Below are 8,324 nucleotides of genomic sequence, written 5' to 3'. Positions count from 1 at the left end.
AATTTCCACTCTTTCCAAACCCCTAGTCTCCCACGCAGTTGGGTGTGCTACGTCTCGTGCCTTGTGGATGTCCTTGGAGAAGATGTTCACCTCCCAATCACGAGCTCAGATGATGCAAGTTCATTACCAGCTTGCTACATCCAAGAAAGGTAACTCTTCTGGTACTGATTATTTCCAGAAGATGAAACTTTTGAGTGACACCATGGCTGCTATTGGTCAGCCTTTGAATGATTTTGAAACTGTGTCATATATTCTTGCTGGGTTGGGATCCGAATATGATCCTTTTGTCACTTCTATTACCACCTGTGTGGATCTTCTTTCTCTTGAGGAAATCTATGGTCATCTATTAGCCTATGAACTTAGGTTGGAACAACATCTCCCCACTGTAGACATCGTTCAACCTTCTGCAAACTTTACTTCTCGATATCAGGATGGTCGTGGTCGAGGTTTCCGTGGCCGTGGAAACAACTATCGTGGTGGAAATCGAGGATGTGGACACCCTTCAAATGGCCGTGGCCGTGGCTCTTCTTTCACCAATACCACATCCTCGACACACTTGTCAAGTATGTGGTAAACACGGCCACACTGCCATACGGTGCTATCACCGTTTTGATCAAGACTTCCAGGGTGAGCTCTCCACCAATCCTCAGGACTTTTACTCCTCACCGAATCTCATTTTTCATGACAATTGGTATCCCGATACTGGAGCCACGCATCATGTCACCAATGAGATGAATAATCTCAACGTGTCTTCCGAGGAGTATACTGGAGCAGACAAGATTCGTGTTGGCAATGGTTCAGGTTTGTCTATAACTCACAAAGGTTCAGCCACTCTATCTATTTCTCGTACTCGATTCTTACTACAAAATCTTCTTCTTGTTCCGGATATATGCAAAAATCTACTGTCTGTTAGTAAATTTGCCCATGATAATAACGTCTTTTTTGAATTTCATTCTACTCATTTTTTGATTAAGGATTGCGACACACAGAGTCTTCTGCATCAAGGCCCTCTTAAGGATGGTCTCTATCAACTCCAACACCCGAACCTTTCATCTCAGTCAATAAAGCATGCTCTTCTTGGTGTGCGAACTTCAGTAGACAATTGGCACGGGCGATTAGGACATCCTGCCCTTCAAACTGTCCAGCGTGTTCTTTCTACTTTTCGTTTTCCGGATTCAGCAAATAAAGCTACTCCTTGCTCGGCCTGTCAGCTTGCCAAAGGACATCAGCAACCTTTTTATGTTTCAAATTCAGTTTTTAGTACTCCTTTAGAGTTAATTTATTCGGATGTTTGGGGTCCTTCCCCAGTTCTTTCAATCAATGGAAATAGATATTATGTTTCGTTCATCGATACTTTTAGCAAGTTTACTTGGTTGTTTCTGTAAAGACCGAGAAATTAATAAGAAGTTTAGCAACTAATAAGATTATGATTATTAAATAGATGTGATCAATATTTATATTATGAAAATAAAATACCATGGTGTTAAGATGAATAATTTATAGTAGGTCCCAGTTGAATAAATTATTAATCACATTAACCAATGTGTTAATAAAATTAAATTGGGGTTAGATATTAAATATTAAATGACAGGATTAATAGATTTGGGGGTCCTAGTATAATTAATAATAGTTAGGGGTTTAAAAAAAATAAGGAAATCACACCCTTGCCATGTGTAGTTACCTAGTTGGCTGTGGAAGATTTCGCCATCTTCTCCCAGCCACTCACGTCACACCACGTGTCCCTCATCTTATCCCATTCTTTTTGTTCTTTTTCTCTTTTCTTTCTTCTCTTCCTCACCCGCACAGCACCCTTTTGCACGCCCATCTCCTTTTCTTCTTCTTTCTTCCCGGTTCTTCTTTCTTGTTCTTTCATTCCTTTAAACCAAACAGAGAGAGAGACGAGAGAGTGAGATCGAGAGATTGAGAGGGAGATCAGAGAGTTAGTTGAGAGCAGAGAGATGAGACCGAGAGAGCCGAGAGATTGAGAGTGAGATCGGGAGAGTTGAGGGAGATGGAGCCCGATCCTCCAGTGGGTGGCACCGACGAGACCAGAGAACGTCGGTGACGCGATCTCCGGTGAGCCCGTGAACCAGAGATGACCCGGGAGAGAGAACTCGTAACCCGAAACCAATGCAACCCGTGACCCAGTGATCCGCGACCCGAGACCCGTGAAACCCGACCCTCTATGAACAGTTTTCCGGCGAGTTCTCCGACAAACCAGAGCCGATTTGCGGTGAGACACATCTTTTCTTTTCTTTGATTTTTGCTTGAATCTTCCTTTGATCTATTGTTAGAACCAATTGGGGGTTTTGAGTTTATGGGTTTATTTTTTGGTAGAGAAACTAAATAGTTTTCCTGATTAGCTTATTGGTATAGCTCGGGACTAACCTGCTACACGTGGATTTTAAATTTATATATTTGAACCACTCGCAATAGTACGTATCGACTGTACTATAGTAAGGGTGATCGAACCACAGAGATTATTGGTTGTTTTGCGTAATGGAATATTTAAAAAGCGTATTTAACTTAACTTTGAAATAAAAATAAAAGTAAAGGTTGTAGAATTGAAGCTACAACAAGTGAGTAAAGAATTGAAAGCGGAAATGAAATTAACTTAAAAGAAAACTTAGAGTGTTGATCCTATCCAATCCTCAACCAATGAAATGCTTAAAGTCTATATGGACCTTCCTAACATGCTTGATATGAGCGCGTAATGGGCGTCAACCATTACGACGACCTCGACATGAAAACACTTTAGTTAAGACGTAATCATAAAGCACCTAGATTTACATTAATCTACTCCACGTAAAGATTAAACTATAATTGAAAAACATTTACTCTACCAAAGGTGTGGAGTGACTAATGTTCCCTAGCTTACTACTCTATAACACATCCTAATAAGTATACACAATACATGAAAACCCTAGTTAGGCCACAATGATAAAATATCTAGTTTCACACCAAATCATTCCACATAAAGTTAAACTACAATTGAAAAACAATTAAACTACCAAAGGGATGGAATGATTGGTGTTCCCTAGCATACCCTATAAGGTGACTCTAATGAGAAATCATACATCATGTCAAATAGCATCATTGCAAAAGACATCATTCTTGTTTCCAAGAATGTTGGTTTTACTCAAGACTTTCAAGAAAAACTCATAGACAAGTTAATCTATTTTTCATGAATAATTGGATTGGAATATTGATATCAAAACCTTTTAGCATGAGTTTTGATATTCTCTAGCCCTTAGCAATCATCAAACATCTAAAGAGAACCCTAAAAACCTCAAGAACACTTCTTGGTTTTTGGATTGGATTTGGATCAAACCCTAAGACTAAATTAGCTAGACATGAATTGAAACTAATCTAAGGATGGAAATGAATGAAAACAGTAAAGGAACAAGGAGAAATGAATTGAAATCAAATATATTAAACTTAAAGAAATTCGGATTACAAAAGAGGAAGAAGAAAACTAACTAGAATATGAAGAACAAAGGAAAAACAACAAGGAAACAAACTCTCTGGATTTCGGTCCAGAGAGTAGCATCTAAGTAAATGAAAATTCAAGAAATTGAAGTGATACACCTGAGCAAATCCGAATAAACCCTAAAAGATGCATGTTCTAACCTAAAACCCTAATCTCATATATATAGAGAATTGGATTCACAAATACCCATCAAGAGTTAATCCTAGCCGCACAAACAGAGCTGGTCGGCGTCCATTTCTGTCCACAAAATCCAACTTATGATTTGAATTGCATAAAGAATGCAAAGATCTGGAAATATCTGATTTTCTGGAAGATGCGAAGTCGATCGATCGAAAATATGTCGATCGATCGAAAAGTCGATCGATCGAATTATTGGCTATACAAATAGTAGATCGATCGAATTGTCTTGGACGATTCTTCAACTTGCAGGAAAATGACTAAAGTACTCTTGATGTATTTTCAGGTCTAATTCAAGTGTTTTGAATTAGATTTCAACTAAAACCTGAAAATAAGATAAAACACAAAAACTACGACAAAACGTTATATATACAATACGAACTAGGTCTAACAAATGCAAATAAAGGAGTTTTGAATCAAACAATTCAAGACTTATCACTTATGGGGTTTGAAATTATGGATTGGGTGATTCAAGGGTTGCTGTTAGTTGTGATTTTCAGATGTTTGTTGAGGAATTTCAGTGAAAACATTGAGGAGTAGATGTTGTTGGCCGAACAACTATAGATTGGGGGATTTTTGTTGCTTCTCGGTGTAGATTTGTTCAGAAAATTTCTCATCTTCTTCTTGAGTAAATGAGCTTATCTCCTTCCTACACTCATTGACTTTGGACATGGGGAAGAATTTGTTGTAAAACTTGTTTAGCAAGTTCTCCCAAGAAGTGATGGAACCAGGCATGTTTGAATCCAACCATGCCTTGGCTCTATCATGGAGTGAGAAAGGAAAAAGCCGAAGATGCATAGACTCTTCAGAAAAATTTTGAAATTTGAAGTTGGCACAGATGTCTTTGAATTTTTTCACATGGCTATAAGGATTTTCGAGGTCCAAGCCATGGAATGCGGGTAAGAGTTGGATGGCATGAGGCTTGAGGTCAAAGTGAGTGGCATTGGTTGGGGGTAACACTATACATGAAGGAGAATTTGTTGCAACGGGTGCAAACAAATCCCTAAGTGTCCTAGTATGATCGACGGTTTCTCCCCGATTCCTCTCATTCTCATTTGCATGCATGTTATCTCCCATCTCAACAGAATTTCTAAGACTTCTCCTAAGAGTTCTTTCAATTTCGGGATCTAAAGATGTCAAGTCTAGGTTTAATGATCTTCTACCAAGCATACACAAATGTTTAACAAAAAGACAAACAAAAATAAAGAAAAGAATTTGCTAATGGGGAACAAAGTTCTCCAAAGTACAAACTGGGCTAGTTCCCAGGTAGGTGAGGGGGGTCACACTAGACACACTTAAATCCCAAGACCTTTCCTTGCCAGAATTCACCTTGTCATTGCCTTTAGATAGCTAAGTAGACCCACACTAGCAAGAAATGTTTTTTTATTTTTATAAATCAAAGAAAAATAACACAACTAAGATAAAATGTAAAAACTAACAAAAATGCATACAAAGATAGCAGCTAAAGTAAAAATAAGAATACTTACAAATTGGGACCAAAAAGAAGTTTTGGTAAAAATTTCTGCTACTGATCTTATCCAGGAGCTGCCTTCTGAGTTGAGGTCGATCGATCTAATTTAAAGTCGATCGATCGATCGAAATTGTAGTAGATCGATCGAATATTTGTGCAGGAATAGAAACAGAAACAAGAACAGAAACAGAACAGAACCTTTTTTTTTTTTTTTTTAATCTTTTGTTAGAACAAAATAAAACAAATTGAGGGTAATATGAAACACAAACTACACAGAATTTGAACTAAATTATAATGAACTAAAAGAAAATTAAACAAACAGCAAAATACTATTAAACAGAAACAATTTATGAACAAAAATGAACAAAATGGACTAAAAGAAGTACTGGAACAGAGATACTCACCTAGTTCCGAGCTGCTGCTGTGCAGAAAGTTTGCTCGATCGAAGTCTATTTTGATCGATCGATCGATCGACTTTATATGAGGCAAATGCTAATTTCGATCGATCGATTCTTCAGGGCACCCAGTAAGTTGCAGAAGCTGCAGAACAGATCTGGGAAAAACAAAGAAAGGACTTAGAATGCAGAACAGAAGCTAAACAACAGGAAAATGAAACAAAAATCTATCTAACTAGTAGAAAAACAAAATCAATCAAACAAAAACCAATTTTTTGAACCGATTTTCCCCGGCAACGGCGCCAAAGACTTGATGTGTGTTTTAATGAGTACTCGCAAGTGCACGAATTGTTTGCAATATAGTGTGTGCAAGTGCGAGGTCGAATCCACAGGGAAATGGTCAAATATTAGTGTCTTGTTTAATCAACCTCATTTTAACCTAGTTCCAAAGGTTGGAGGATTGATTCAAGAGTAAGAGACTAAACAAACGAGATGAAATGAAATGTGCAAATTAAAATGACCCAAGGCTAAGGAATCTACCAAACCAAATCCAACAACTCACACTCTTGGTTTCTACTTGAACACCCAAAGAACATTAAGCTTAAGATGTCATTCAAGTTTCTCAACCACATAGTCTAGAACCATTAAATGAATCAAACTCAAAGATAAATCACAAAGAGTACCCATTTGAAATCAAATCATCCAATGTATCCATTCAATGAACAAATCACAATGGATATCATCATTCAAACCGATAAAACAATGTATCCATCGGTTGAAACACATTAAATGTCCTATATCTACCAACAACCACATTCATTGCAAAAGATAAAGCACTTAAATGAATGGAACTTGAATAACAAATATGATATATCATCAAATGTGCAAGTATTATAACAAGAGTGTGAGTGTCATCAATGGAAATGTTTCATCCTCAACCTTAGTTGAGGTTACTAGCCTTCCATGACTAAGAACACCACAAGAAAATGAAGAACAACCATGGAAATAAAAGGAAAGCTTTACAAAAAGAAAATGTCTAAGAACAAAAGCTACTGGAATACACTACAAAATGCACGAAATTAAACCTAGCTACTGTTCTCTGAATTCTTTCAACAAGGAGGTATGGCTATGGCTTTTATAGAGGGAAATTAGGGCTAGAAACCCATGTAAAATGACTCCTCTAACCCCCTCTAGGGTTCCTCTCTTGCTAGAGACAATCAAGGTCATGCAACCAGCGTGTTCTGCTGCGAAAATCAGAGGGAGAACTGCTTTTTGTCATGGAGAAGCTTCTGATTGGGTGTTCTGGCGCGCTTCTGCAAAAGTAAGTTCTGGGAAATTTCGATCGATCGACTTCAGGCAAAATTCATTCGATCGACTTTTAAGTTCGATCGATCGAGTTCTTCAGAACTTCTGAATTTTCCAAGCAATTCCACATGCATTTTGCCATTCCTCACTTATTAACCTACAAAACATAAAAATACAAAAACTAACCAAAACATCAGAAAATAACAAGGCTAAAGTTCTAACTTATGTAAATCAAGGGGTCCAAATAGACAATATTTGGCACTCATCAAGCTGTTAAACGAATTCTAAGGTATCTCAAGCATACTGTCACGCATGGTCTACTTCTCACCCGGACGAATTCATCTCAACTTCAGGCCTTTTCTGATGCTGATTGGGCGGGATGTCCAAATGATCGGAAATCCACGGGTGCTTATTGTGTTTTTCTTGGGTCAAATCTTGTCTATTGGAGCTCAAGAAAACAACCTACTGTCTCTAGGTCTAGTACAGAAGCGGAATACAAGTCTGTTGCAGATACCGTTGCTGAGCTGAATACAAGTCTGTTGCAGATACCGCTACTGAGCTCTTATGGATTCAAGCTCTTCTTCGTGATCTTGGTATTCGACTACATTCTCCACCAAAACTGTGGTGTGATAATATAAGAGCAACATATATCTCGGTAAATCCAATGTTTCATGCAAGAACAAAGCATGTGGAAATTGATTTTCATTTTGTTCGTGATCGAGTGGCAGATAACTCTCTTCAGGTTCTCTTCATTCCGAGTAAAGATCAGCTTGCCGATGTATTGACCAAACCGGTTGTTGCCACCAAATTTCGAGACTTCTGCTACAAGCTCCACGTGCGCTCTCCCCCATTGAGCTTGCGGGAGGGTGTTAAAGCAGATATATCCTAAATGATATCTATCACAGTTTATAGTTATCAAAGTAGCTTTGTATTTATCAAGAGTCTTACTTAGAGTTTATGTTTGACTGTAGTTCTATACTAACAGTATATCTCGGTTGTATATCTGATCAGCTATCATAGCTATAGAGTTTCATTAGGATTGTATCTTAGTGTTCTATTAGGTTGCTATCACCTTGATAGCAACGCGTGTAGAGTTAATCTCTTATACGAATGTAGAGTTAATCTCCTATAAGGATTGTGCTTGTATTTCCTATATATATGAATATAAACCACGTTCAGTGGTGAGGAACAAAAGAGGTTTTACACAGAAATTGTTATAGTTCTATTAATCCATTAGGCAAACCACTCTATCGGATGTTATGGAATTGTTAATAATATTAATATCGTAACTGTTGTCAATTACATGAAATGAAAAGTTATGACTTTTCACATGTGCCCCTTCAATATTTATAAATATAACATTCCTCCACCAATTTGATTATTTTATTTTTCATTCTCAATTTTAGACTTTCACAAGTGAAATTGTAGAAATTCTCCAGAATTGATATCTGTAGAATTTATAGCTTTGTTGGATCCTGGAGGCGAT

General features: G+C 37.5%; 1 non-coding gene across 1 annotated transcript; it reads left to right on the top strand.

The window, feature by feature from the left end:
- The first annotated feature begins 219 nt into the window (after positions 1-219).
- Positions 220-359, top strand: LOC133859003 (small nucleolar RNA Z247). The gene has a single exon (XR_009898671.1). It is a non-coding gene; the product is annotated as a small nucleolar RNA Z247 (small nucleolar RNA).
- The last annotated feature ends 7,965 nt before the right edge of the window (positions 360-8,324 follow it).

This window comes from Alnus glutinosa, chromosome 1 (assembly GCF_958979055.1).
Source record: "Alnus glutinosa chromosome 1, dhAlnGlut1.1, whole genome shotgun sequence".
Lineage (NCBI taxonomy): Eukaryota > Viridiplantae > Streptophyta > Magnoliopsida > Fagales > Betulaceae > Alnus > Alnus glutinosa.
Note: the sequence above shows the minus strand (reverse complement) of the source record. Positions and strands in the feature narration are given on the sequence as shown.